General features: G+C 38.4%; 1 protein-coding gene across 10 annotated transcripts in view; it reads right to left on the bottom strand.

The window, feature by feature from the left end:
* Positions 1-13,965, bottom strand: part of limch1b (LIM and calponin homology domains 1b) — an 85,958-nt gene that overhangs the window by 56,838 nt on the left and 15,155 nt on the right. Inside the window, exon 1 of one of the 10 annotated variants that reach the window (XM_047802402.1) lies at positions 9,334-9,475. The exons of the other annotated variants lie outside the window; for them this stretch is intronic. The gene's annotated coding sequence lies outside the window, so the exon portion shown is untranslated. Of the gene's footprint in view, positions 1-9,333; positions 9,476-13,965 lie in introns of those variants that run through there. 10 annotated transcript variants of the gene reach the window in all.

A 13,965-nucleotide genomic window follows, 5' to 3' on the forward strand; every position in this document is an offset into this window, starting at 1 on the left:
TGACTTCTCTTGTGCAAGTTTCACACAGCTACTTCAGAGATTAGGGAGTGTCACCACTATCTCTGTCAACACAAAGCTGACAAGCTTGCTCTAAACTGGCATACTCTTAAGTAAATCTCTGTCGTGTGCTAGGAGCTAATAACGATGGGATTTTCCCTTCAGGAAAAGTCTCCTGTCAGCATAAGAGGTTGTAAGAGGGTTATACAGGATTTCACAATGGTGTTAGTATGACAATTAAATATGGGTCATTAATCTCTGGGACAAAATCTTCTGATCAGATTTTTCTCTCAAAAGAACTTGTTTAATAAATAAACGATAATCTGGCAACCTTGTATCTTGTAATCACAATCTCCTGAGGCATAGCACAATGGCTTTAAACCCTAACGTGTTCTGTAAATATCCATTTTAAGCCATCTTAATCTTTGAAAACATGTATGTTTTCCAAATCTTTGAATCAATGAGTATCTCATATATCGTAAAATATGCTGCTCTCACAAACACATATGCATGCACACAGCCACAGCCACACACACACACACACTCACACAGTGTAGCTCTCACAAACACATATGCATACACACAGCCACACACACACACACACACACACACACACACACACAAACACACACACACACACACAGTGTAGCTCTCACAAACACATATGCATGCACACAGCCACACACACACACACACACACACACACACACACACACACACACACACACACACACACACACACACACAGTGTAGTGTAGCTCTCACAAACACATATGCATGCACACACCCACACACCCACACACACACAATGTAGCTCTCACAAACCCATATGCATGCACACAGCCACACACACACACAGCGTAGCTCTGACAAACACATATGCATGCACAAAGCCACAGCCACAGCCACAGCCACACACACACACACACACACACACACACACACACACAGTGTAGTGTAGCTCTCACAAACACATATGCATGCACACAGCCACACAGCCACACAGCCACACACAGTATAGAGTAGTAATGCTCTCACAAACACATATGCATGCACACACCCACACCCACACCCGCACTCACAAACACACACCCACACACACCCACACCCACATCTCTTAAGAGCACGGTAAGTGGGAAAACGATTTAAAACTGTTTAGTTCTGCACTGAGAGATGAGATTAATAACACACAGCTCGCCAGCCTGAAATAATCACAGTCCCAGACACACAGCAGTGTGTATTTGTATTTTCTCATTCTCTTGGCTGTTGTTCCTCAGTGTCTGGAAGTCACACAAAAGAAACAGACTGCTACATGTTCGCAAAAACACTAGACAACCTCAGCCGGGTTCCCAGAGGAACCAGAGGCCTCCTGCTCAGCATTAGCGACTGAAAAAAGAAAGCGTGTGTGAGGGGGTTATGCAAAACTACTAGCTGCTGTTAAACTACAGCAGAGGGGTTACATCACCACTGTTGTTTAAGATAAATTTGATGATTACCGATGATTTTGTGATCAATTCACAGTTTCTCATTTCAGAAATTTCTCATGCTTATGTCTGCATTATGAGCTTTGTAATGAACTGTTCAAAAGTCTCTCAAAAGTTTCACAATTTTTGGGGGGATTGCAGAAATGAACACAACATTAAACCACCCCACAATATTTGGAGGAGCTCGCAATTTTTCCAAACTGCCAATGATTGTTTACAGATTAGTCCAAATACATTGTTGTGTGACATCATCAGCCAAAGCCCTCTTCAATTCATGTGCATCATACATGAGTACAACTATCACAGAAAGTAATAATATACAGTATATGTTTTCACTTTCAGCAGTTTAAAAAAGAATCATGTGCTTGCAATTTCACCAATTCATGAAGTTCATTCATTCATTCATTCATTCATTCACTTTCTACCGCTTATCTAAACTTCTCGGGTCACGGGGAGCCTGTGCCTAACTCAGGCATCATCAGGCATCAAGGCAGGATACACCCTGGACGGAGTGCCAACCCATCGCAGGGCACACACACACTCTCATTCACTCACACACTCACACACTGCAGACAATTTTCCAGTGATGCCAATCAACCTACCATGCATGTCTTTGGACCGGGGGAGGAAACTGGAGTACCCGGAGGAAACCCCCGAGGCACGGGGAGAACATGCAAACTCCACACACACAAGGCGGAGGCGGGAATCGAACCCCCAACCCTGGAGGTGTGAGGCGAACGTGCTAACCACTAAGCCACCATGCCCCCCAATTCATGAAGTTTTTACCCCAAAAAAACACAAAATCTCTGCAGTAAAAATAAATAAATAAATAAATAAATAATGCTGCAGCAAAAGCAATAATTTCTCGAAGAACAATAAGAAAAAAAAATTGAAGGGACACATCAACATATTAAATATACATTTTTAAAAATGATCTGTTGTTCAGTTATATATTACAAATTGGAATGGTTGGCAAGTGCTGTGTTAGGAGGAATACAATTTTTTTTCAGGATGTTGATTGTATGGATAGATGGATGGAGGGTTGTATGGCTGGCTGGATGAATATTGAATTATTATGGCCCTGAAAATCACCTAAACCCAGAGATCAGATGTCATGAGAGAGAGAAAGAGATGGTGTGTGCCTGCCTGTGTGTGTGGGAGAGAGAAAGAGAGGGGGGGAGAGAGAGAGAGAGAGAGAGAGAGAGAGAGAGAGAGAGAGAGAGAGAGAGAGAGAGAGAGAGAGATTGGAGGCTGTAGCTGCATGAGTGCAGATGTAAAAACGGCTGAGTCATACTGTTTCCATCACACACTTTCCATGCTCACTCACGCAAACACACTCTCTAGTCCTGCGGCACTATATACTTGTGCCTCCTTTGGTTAATATCTAAAAGTACACCATCATCAAAGCACAGATGTTTGTCAAAAACACTGTCCATGTCAAAAATACAATAATAATAAAATAAAAAATAAAAATTCAATTGTAAATAAAGATGGATTGAACAAGCAAATGAAAAGATGTGTGTAACAGAATGAGGATCAGAATGGCCTTCAGGGAGCAAAAGCACATACAGTACTGATGCCAGTCTGTTGTTTTTTAATGCCTTGTTCCAGCACCTTAATATTTTGTACTATTTCAGAATATTATTGAAGTCATTCACGCTATGAAAGAACACATCTGGAATAATGAACAAGACGGGAAAAGCGTTAGAAATCTAGAATCTGTTTACAGTTAACATTTTTAATGCTTTCTTTATGTTGTTTTCTATGTGATTGGCATCCTCTCTTCTTCACACAAGAGGCTTTACTTAAACTCCCCTAATAGGCCTAGCATCTGATGGCCGCTTCCTCTAGCAGATTCTACCTGTTTAACGTTAGACATAATTCCCCCTCAGTTTGTGCTGGATGTGAGGCGCTAATAAGAAAGGTGTTTAATTTTTAACACCATGTCAGGATCAAGTGCCATACACATGGCAGGAGCAGGTTATAAATAATAAATTACTACAAATGTATAAATGAGTACATGGGGAGATAAACAGACACACAAAACTAAACAAAGAAATTAATAATTCAATTTTAAAAATATATCCTGCCCACTGCTTCAGAAATTCAATTTACATTATCGTTACCTTCATTTGGATTAGTTTACTTTATTAATTTATTGTGAAATATGATCATTTTTGTAAATGAAAAATGAAAAATCTCCAAACCTACAGTTTGTGTTTTGTACATAATATTGTACAACAATATTGTAAAACACACAAAACCTGTAAGATTTTATATGGCCGTTTAGTATGGATCAATTCTGTTCAGTTCCTCCCTCTGTATTACCCTGAATTTGTGCATAGGCATCAAAAAACAAACCAGAAGAAGCTGCATCTGCAAACATGCACAACAGCAATATAATATGAAGGATCTAAATGAGTGGCACATGCACCCACAGAGGGCAACGACAGGGAGTATCTACATCTATATTTGTCTAAAATCAGTGGTCATAGCAGCAGAAGTGAACGTTCCAAGAAAGGACATTTATCTCAAATCTTAAAATTCCTCTCTTAATGAAGTACTGTCAACATCTATGTAGCTACAGTATTAGTGAAGTAGGACACAGAGCAAAAGGCCCACCCTCGCATTCCAGCACCTCAGAAAAAAAACTTAAAACATTCACAGTAGCTTATGACTCATGTGCTGCATCTCCATGTAGCCTAACAGTTCAGGTCACTCCAGGTCGCTCGTTTAGACTCTGGAATTTGTCGCCTTTGTTGTCCGAGTTGGAACACAGCCCCCGTGCACGTCTGATGCGATTGCTGTTGCCACAAACAATTGAAAGATGTTTCCTTTTTTTCCGCACAAGCTTGCCAGCAGGATATTTTAATTACATAACAGAGGCCATTCTCATGCCTCTGTGTCCGAGTTTACCGCTTTCACATCTTTGTTGTGTTATTTGAGCAGGGCTCCGATTGAGCACATTAGCAGGAACACTACGAAGCAGACGTGAGCAGCGGATGTTTTCTTGTGAGAGAGTCTTGTTTTGTTAGTCTGAGAAGGACCTGAAAGCTAGGTCTGATACAGTTTTCAAACAATCCTGGAATGTGCAAAACAAATCCACTTTTATAAAAAATGCAATTAATCTTAGACGTTATATGTGCCAGGTCCTGGCCAAGAGGAAAAGGAAGTCTGGTTTAGTTTGGGCTTCAATTGTTTTGGCGCTACTCTGATAAATTATGGCTGAGTGGCACATTCAGTACAGGGAATGTGCTGAACGTGCCATGTGGGACAGTGTATACTGTAGCGACGGTGTCAGAGTCCAGCACTGGTAGTATGGATGATTAAGAGGCTTGTGTGTCAGAGAGCAGGTTGCTGCTCTTATTGAAAATGAGCTTATGGCCTTGGCCAATGAAAACAGCTCCTGCCCACTGCTTATCTCGAAAGCCTTACCTCTAAGCACAACAAATGTCTAAAACCAAAAAACGCTGTACTGCGAGATTCTAGGACAAGGCTATACACGAATAAATAAGGAAAGTGCGTTATCCACAAAACTAAGGGTTGCTGAGTTCAGGAGTACAAAGCAGTTTCTCCTGGCCACAAGAGAATATCAAGACAACCAAAACTATGGTTAACGTTTTCATATGTTAACAGTAGACTTATATAGTAGCAATATAACCTTTTCTTTATAAGGACAGCTAAAAGTGGACAGTGGACATGGATAGCACAGTGTGCTAAGAGAATAGTTATATCACAGCTAATTTAACATTTAAGAGGGAGGTAAAAATACACTGCTCACTATACTGTACATCTATATCCACTGGATACATAAAGTCATGACGTTACAATACAAAGCATAGCTAGTTCATACCTGAAATGGATCATTATATAAATATGATGTAAATAATGATTTATTCATCACCATTAACCATTGTTTATTCATAAATTTGAACTGTACTAGTACTGTTTTTTCATATTTTTTGCTACTAGCTTTCAGTCTGAACAGAATCAGTAACACCAACATGGCCCATTACACACTACATTATAACACAACACTGCTGGATACTCTATTCTGATTGGTCAGAATGTTTGAACCTTTATGGCAGATTCTGCACAATTTTTTAGAATGTCATTGTTAAAACATTTGAATTATGTTCATTTTTATTACTATTCACTATCCACGTGTGTTTTGACTGTTTACTGGCACTTACAGAACAGATTTTATTGAAACTGTCAAGTTGACATTTGTTTTAGAATGATTGTGGTTTGGATTAAACCAATTCATTTCCATTCGCATTTGGAAGACAAACTTATCCAGTGCAAATGACTTTTTTTATCTCATTTTATACAACTGAGCAAAATCACCTCATCTTATTCAACAAAATCAAATAGCCAGAACAAGCACATAAAAGAGCACTTCACTATTCATATACAGTATGTAACATACCACTGAACATACTAACTCAATTAATAAAGCTTAAAACAATGCACTTTAGGCCTATACACGTATACATTCTTTCCACAAGTCTTAATAACTGAACTGAACTATACTGAGCACAAAATACACAAGCACATCAACTGTATGGACTGCCTAGACCTACACCAAATACACACACTTCCAATGTATATCCATCAATCTGTTTACATGCTGTTTTGCACACTGTTTTTGCTCTTTGCACATGCTGTCTCACATTTCAGTCGTTTGCTGTTTTGCCCAATACATATAAAATATATCTCAGGGACCTGCTGCTATAACACCGTGTTCATTCTAGTATTTCTGCACACGCAATATTGTTTGAACATACAGTATTTACACTGGTCAGTGCTGTTTCTGTTTATTGTCTTTTTTTGTATTGTCTTAATTTTTTGTCTGTCTGTCTTTTGTCCTACACTGCCTTGTCTGTCTTGTTTGTCTTGTCTTGCACTGTTTGCACCAGGTTGCACAGTTGCACTATACAGTATGTGGCTAGGACTAACTTACTAAGTCCTTAGTTAGTCTTTGTTTTTATGTAACACCCTGGTCCTGGAGAAACATTGTCTGATTTCACCGTGTACTGCAACAGCTATATATGGTTGAAATGACAATAAAAGCTTCTTGACTTGTGTTAATAGTAAAAGTGACTTTTTCCCCCACACTGTGCCACTGTGATGTGATCACTGGGAATAAGTGACGGTAGAGGCGAGCCTATTCTTTTCTATGAGTGGCTCGAGGCCAATACTTGGCAAAGTAGTGAGATTAAATGTAACAATGGGAATTAACCATAAAAGAATATATCGTAACATTAAATCAGTAGCTACTTCATCTGGTGCTAAACACAAAGTGATCCCTCTGGAGCCATTAACTTCTGCTACTCGTTCCTTTCTCAGACCAGACACAAAATGTTCAAAGGGTTTTACCATACATTTCTTTAAACTACCATTATGCCATTTTACTTGCTAGACTAGGTTTTGTTCCACTGTAACTGAATAACTGATATCGAGGGACTCTTACTATGAAAGCTGCAGTTTAATAGAAGCCAGAGCTCAAGTCTCTAACCTGATGGGAGAAAGGCAGGAGATAGCAAGGGAGACATCACTAAAAGCAAGAAAGAAAAGTTTATTTGAAGGTAAAAGAGCTCTCAAATACCAATACATGTTTTCTTGCTTTAACCCAGGGAGTAGAGAGACTAGACTCTCTAGGTTGAGGGGAATACCTTGAGACTTGACTCTCTAGGTTGATGCGATTCTTAAATATTACACACACTTTATTATTATTTAAAAAAAAAAAAAAAAAAAAAAAAAAGATTTTCTGCAGAATTGGTCCAAGATGAGTCAAGTGACATCTTTACAATATGCATTCAGCTAAAATACACTTCAATTCAAAACAGACTGTGTATCTTCAGTTGTTTAATAGTTTAAAAGAAAAATTACGCACTTGAAATTTTAATGCAAGTCATTTTAATGAAGGAGGTCCTAAAGGGTTAAAATACCATACAATAACAACTCATTATTACATTATTCATTCTTTATAATGTGAGTAACAGAATATCATTTTTCACAATTTTTTTTACATTTAAGAACTAATTACAACTCACGTTTTCAATCCTCCAAAAGTCTAACAATAATAATAAAAAAATTAATTATGAATTTGTTTAATGTCAACTTCATTCCAGATTCACTAGAGAATTTCCTCACTTTCTGAAGAAAAAAAAATAGCTTGATCTTCCATCTGGTTTCATCTAGTCCATTTTGCAACATTTAGACTAATAGTCTCGAAAAAAAATAGTAAATATGCAAAGTTCTTCAATTGCTGTAATTCAAAAGAAGGTATGAAGAGTGCAGATTGTGTGCATTGGTGATTCACACAAGAACAAAGACACAACAAGATGCATGTTCAGACATACTCGTGTGATGCAGGCATGTGCTAGCTTGGGCAAGTTTTTCAACATGACAGAATAACATTGTTGGAATGGAAACTATGGAAGTCCTTCAAAGACAAAAACATCAAACTTTACAGCTCGTTTTTTTTTTTGGATAGTACTAGATAATGATGGCAGGCATGGAACCATTAATTATGCTACAGCTTGAGGATAAATGCAAGCTGCAATCTGCAATACTGACATGATGAGCAGACAGAAGCTGTTTAGATTTAGAAACTAAAGGTTACAACTAGAAGATACGATTTAAAAGTCCCTCAACTCCTTAACTGCTTCGGTATTCAGATTCGGCTATGGATAATTGTTGCTAATTTTTGCTGATAAATTGACTGCAATTAACTGTGACGTGAAAGTGAAGAGCAGAACGTGACAGCACTTGAATGAGAAACAAACACTTCCTTTCAGCAGTGTCTACTGCTTGCTCATGGTGCTCGCTACTCAGGCTGGCATCTTCTTGCTCTCTGTAAAAATCATGTTTCAACAGCACAACCTACTAGACATAAATCTCAGTACGATCGGTTCATTGCTAGCAGCATTGATGCCCCCTGTCATATTAAGCAGGTTACTCATTTCACATCTCACCATCAGTGTCGCTACCAAAAACATGTACTCAGTCTAAATAAATAAATAAATAAAAATTAAAAATTAAAAAATGCACCCATACATAATTATATCGAATAATAAAACGTAACAGAAATTCAGTTAAAATTGTCATGTTTTAGTGAATCGGTAATTCATCATAATCCTGAACACACATTTTAACATGTACTTCAGGCTTCACATACTGAAAATATGCAAAACATTCAGATCTAGTTTTTTGATTCCAGATATTTTCACAACAGCTTTGAATGCGGCTTAATGATTGCGCAACATCGTGGCACCACAACCAACAGGCATTGTGCCACAACTCATACACACACAGAGCTGTCTTTACAAAGAGTTTGCATGTACCAGCTATCCTCATTACACAAGTCCATAACTGCACGATTATTACAAATCACTTTTCTTTTATATCAAATTTGGTAATACAAACAGACTATTATTATTATTTTTTTTTTTAAACTACCATTGCTTTTTGCTACGTAAACATACGCTGGGCTGTTATGTAAGTCCACATCCTTGTAATCACAACAAAGAACACTGCCTACGGTATTTTTTTATTTTACAACAAAGTTCAACGTTCTAACAAGACACCACAGCTACCTGCTTGACTGGTTTCCAATCCTAAATGTATGCTCACATATTACACACACACACACACACACACACACACACACACACACACACACACACACACACACACACAAAAAAAAAATAAAAAAATGAATATAACACTCATTAAACTCAAGACTGCAAATCAGGGTATGATTTAAGAGCTTCAATCTTAAAAGTGGCTTATTTACATAAATCACTCACACTCACTTCATACTCATACTTACTCATGCATCGCTTACCTATGGGATGTCTAGGGTGCATTGGGAATAATTGCAGAAGGACCAGAAATGCATTTTAAACATCCGTAAGAGAATCTGCCTAGATTTACATCAACCATAAATCAAGAGCTGCTGATGAGAAATGCAGACACCAACGTGTGTGGTGGGAGAAGTCAGAGAGTGAGAGGATGAGAGAGAGAGAGTGAGTGAGAGAGTGAGAGAGAGAGAGAGAGAGAGAGAGAGAGAGAGAGAGACAGAGAGAGAGAGACAGAGAGAAAGATAGAGCACTCCATAAATAATATAACACAATGCCGTTCATAGATGTTAAGAAGCAGAAGACCGCATTTCACTTTCCACATTTCTGTGGGCTTTCTTCTAAAACTCCACATTTTCTCTTGCCGCCAATTCTTACTCCTCCGCACTAACAAGTCCTCTAATGTGACTGACCATATTTAGAAGGGAAGAAGGAAAGGAAGAAGGGTTTATGTAATTGATATGGAATTATGAAAGAAAGAAGGGTTTATGTAATTGAGCTTTTATATAAGTTTTTTAGAGGATTGTTCTTTGCAGCCTCTGCTATGTCACACACACTGTGCTCTGTCTGTGTGTATTACTATTGGTTATTAGGGAACCACCTCACACTGCAGGGAGGTATGATACGAAGGTGAATGCATGAGTGGGACGGCACTGCGGTTCTTAGACAGGGTTGTCTCCCTTATTCAGCTGAGACACACACTAGGGATTTCATATAGTTTGTCTATTGGTAGATAAATTCTAGTCATGTGGATGCGGACTAGTCGCAGCAGTGGAAAAAACAAGAAGGCAGAGGGTAAAGAAATGCAGACAGTTGGTAGTGAATGTAGCCATCTATACTTTGTTAACACACACACAATGAAGCCTAAGAATAAATGGTATGCATCACATGACATCATCTGAATGACAACACTGACATACACAACCGTTACAGAAAAAGTCCACCATGCACCACCACCACGTTCTCAGAGACTGCTCATGCATTATATAAAACCACACTCACAGCTTACTCAGTCTCATAGCAATTCAAAGATCTGCAGTCCAAATAAAACAGAGCTACAGAACACAAGGCATCTCAGAGAGACTTGTCTCAAGCATAAGCTCCATTGAGATACATACAAAAACTGTTTCTAAACGATATCCCCAAATTGGTCAAACCACCCCCCCCCTCCCACCTGCCCTTTCTTCCCTATAATACAGGAATAGTTAAGTCTAACACATGCTTTGTCTCGGACAGGCCTCTGCATTATCTGCTGCTCATACAGTTCCACAGGGCAGCATAACACACGAGATGGAAAACGCAATCCATCCTCCACCACAACAGTTGTACTTTGGCAGCATCAGGATTCAAGCACATTCTCCCTGAAACAACAGTCAGGAGCCAGAGATGCTTCTCTTAATGACAGAAACTTAGTGTTTTTAGTACTTTAGCAATCATTAATCTGAATTTTAATTACTTAAAATATTTCGTTTTTAAATGCATCCAAATATTTCATCCTCTAAACATCCACTTTCTGCATTACTTGTCCTCCACAGGGTTACAAGGACCCTGGAGTCTACTCCAGTGGGCTCAGGGTACAAGGAGGGGGACACCCTGGATGAGATGACAGCCCATCAGAGGGCACAATCACACACACTATGGACAGATTAGAGATGCCAGTCAAGCTACAACACATGTATTTGGATTGAGGGACTAAACCACAGAACCCAGACAAAACCCCTGAAGAACAGGATGAACATGCTGCACACACAGAGGAGGGAACCGATCTGAAAACCCCAGAGGTATGAGGCAAATGTGCTAACCACCAGGCCACAGTGATCTCCACATCTAAATATTACTAAGCCTAGAATTCTTATACTGCCAAAGACAGAGCAAATATCATCTGCAGTGCTTCACACTACCATGCATGGACAAATCACCAAGGCAACAAGCTTGATTTCATGTGCAGTTTATTATTATTTTTAATTCACATTTGGCATGCAGACTAGTACTTTAACTAGAAAGAGAGAAAAACTTCTGAGTGGTGGTATTATATGTAAGGAGTATGCAGCATGTAAAAAAGTCAGAGAAACAGGGAAAATCCTCAGAGGCCAATGCAGGTGCTTGCTAACATGACAAGCTACAAATTATTTTGACTATCAACACGCAGAAAAAACAGATACATGATCTGAGAGAGACCACAGATCACATGTGTTTTGCTCTACAACAGTTCTGTTTAATTCCAGAAGAAAAATCTACTGTAGCTAAAAACTAGCTTTCAAAAAAGGTACAAATCCGGTGTGTGTGAGTGAGTGAGTGAGTGAGTGAGTGTGTGTGTGTATGTGTAAGATTGGTTTCCAGTTATGTCTATCCACACACTGTTTGGTAATTCAGACTAAATACCTGTATTTTTTTTTCCAATCGGGGATAGATCGATTGATTGATTGATAGTTAAATAAAGGAAATAAAGGGTGGACGGAAAGATAAATTCAGAGATGGCTTTGGATGGATTGGGTTATGGGAATAAACATTGAGTGGATATATGGATGGATGGATAAAAATTGTGTTTGTGGGTGGGTGGCTGAATGATTGTGTGCATAAATGGTATTGTGGGTGGATAGATGAATAAATGGAGGGATGGTTTAATACTTGGGTGGGTGGATAGAGAGATGAATGGATGGGTAAATGAATACGTAAATGGTTTTGTGTGAATCTATGAATGGATATTGGGATGTTTGTTTAATTAGATGTGTGAAGTGGGGGGTAAATGAATGAATGAATAAACAAATAAACAAACAAATAAATAAAAATTAAGAACTTCACAGAAAGAAAAGTCATGCGAACAGGATCACAGAGTCATCCTCGAACACTTCACACGTCATACACATCTTAAAGGGTAGCACTATATACACAGCTGAAGTGACCTCTGTTTTGAATATTCCTGTACCATGTGGAGTTCATTTGGATTCAATTATATGCTTGGCAGAATAGCTCCAGGATCAGTAGTGAGTCCCTCCACTTTGAGGGGAAGAATCAAAAGTCTTCCTTTATCTTTTGGTTACTGAGGTTAAAGTTAGGGTGAGATTTATCTTACATTGTATAGAAATCTTGGTTAGAAATTAAATCATGCTTTCATACTCGGATTATATTTCTAAAATTGAGTCTCCATGAAACTGAAGTACACAAAGCTTAGCACAGAGCTCCATGAAGACATAATGTCATGGTTCAAGGTATAGAACTCTAGTGCACTGCATAGAGACCCTCCCTCAACCCCATTTAACACCTTTGTGATGAACTAAAACACCGACAGCAGCCCAGATCTTCTTTTCCAACATCTGCGTTTGACATAACTAATGGTTTTTGTATTCTAAATAGACAAACTATCACAAGTCCAAAAAGTCTGTGGCAGTTATTATAACAGAAATAAGGGTCTAATTCCGAAGTAGTAAATAATCGTTGAGTTCTCTAATATTCCTCAGCCCATTAAAAAGTGCTGAGTAAGTATCGAACAGATAGCACATGCACAAATTCTGCCATTGCACTTCCAAGACAGCTTCACAGTTACAGACTGCATTCTAGCAGTTCCATACCTCCTACTGTGTGATCTGTTTAGTTTTGTCAAAATAAACCCTTCCATCAACACACAAACACAAGCCCCAATAGATGGAAAATCAGGTTATGGGTTGTGTGACCCAGCTCTAAAACAAAATTGTTTAGCACCTTTGCTACTGCAACAAAACCAAAAATGGCCAAATCTTCAAAAATCAATAAAATTTAAACAAGTTCTCTCTATATAATGCGATTTGTTTGTGCTGAAGAATAAGAGCTAAAAATGCTAGAGGCAAATGTAGGTGGCAGATGGTATTATCTAACCATCTTCAGAAGGACATCTGGCTCACAGTATCTGTAGTTCATTGACCGCTAATGACTCATGACACAAACCCAATGACTTAACAACCCGGATGAATAACTACAAAATGGTGTGTAAGCCATTATCCCATCTGTCCAGAGTGTCGTAACTGATGAAACTCTGAAAATCATGTTCATCTGTTAAACAACAGAGCAAAGGCCAAAAGTGACTATAGCCAGAGTGAAGTCCTTAACTGCTTAATGCTTACATGTTTAACAATAAATTAAACACAGATATTAATGACTGTTGACAACACACAGCTTATTATATTTCATTTGCAAAAAGTTAATTACTTATAAAAGGTATTGTCAAACACTAATTATTACCAACACTACTCTATTTGAGTTAGATAGTTGAGAATGCTTAAACGATGATACTGGGTAGATTCTCCTATGAAATCATAATCGCAAAGGCAAGGCACACCCATAAGGGCTTCTGAAATTTCAGTAAAGTGAAACTGAATCTGATGGTAAGTTTGTTTACCTTTTATTTCATGGAATTATTTGGTTGTAGATTTGCTGTAAATTTAGGAAAATAATTGAGATAATAAGCAATCTACAATCAGGGCCAACAACCCACTGGGGGTTACAAATGGCATTGCATGTTTATATTTTGTTGCTTACACACCTTTGTTGCTTATACTTTTTTTTTAAGAATGCAATCAGCAGTGTTGCTTGCTAGGTGTGTTGAACAGTGGCTGACATCCTTACAGTTTAGTTCAACTGGTGTT

Source organism: Tachysurus fulvidraco, chromosome 17 (genome assembly GCF_022655615.1).
Source record: "Tachysurus fulvidraco isolate hzauxx_2018 chromosome 17, HZAU_PFXX_2.0, whole genome shotgun sequence".
Classification (NCBI taxonomy): Eukaryota; Metazoa; Chordata; class Actinopteri; order Siluriformes; family Bagridae; genus Tachysurus; species Tachysurus fulvidraco.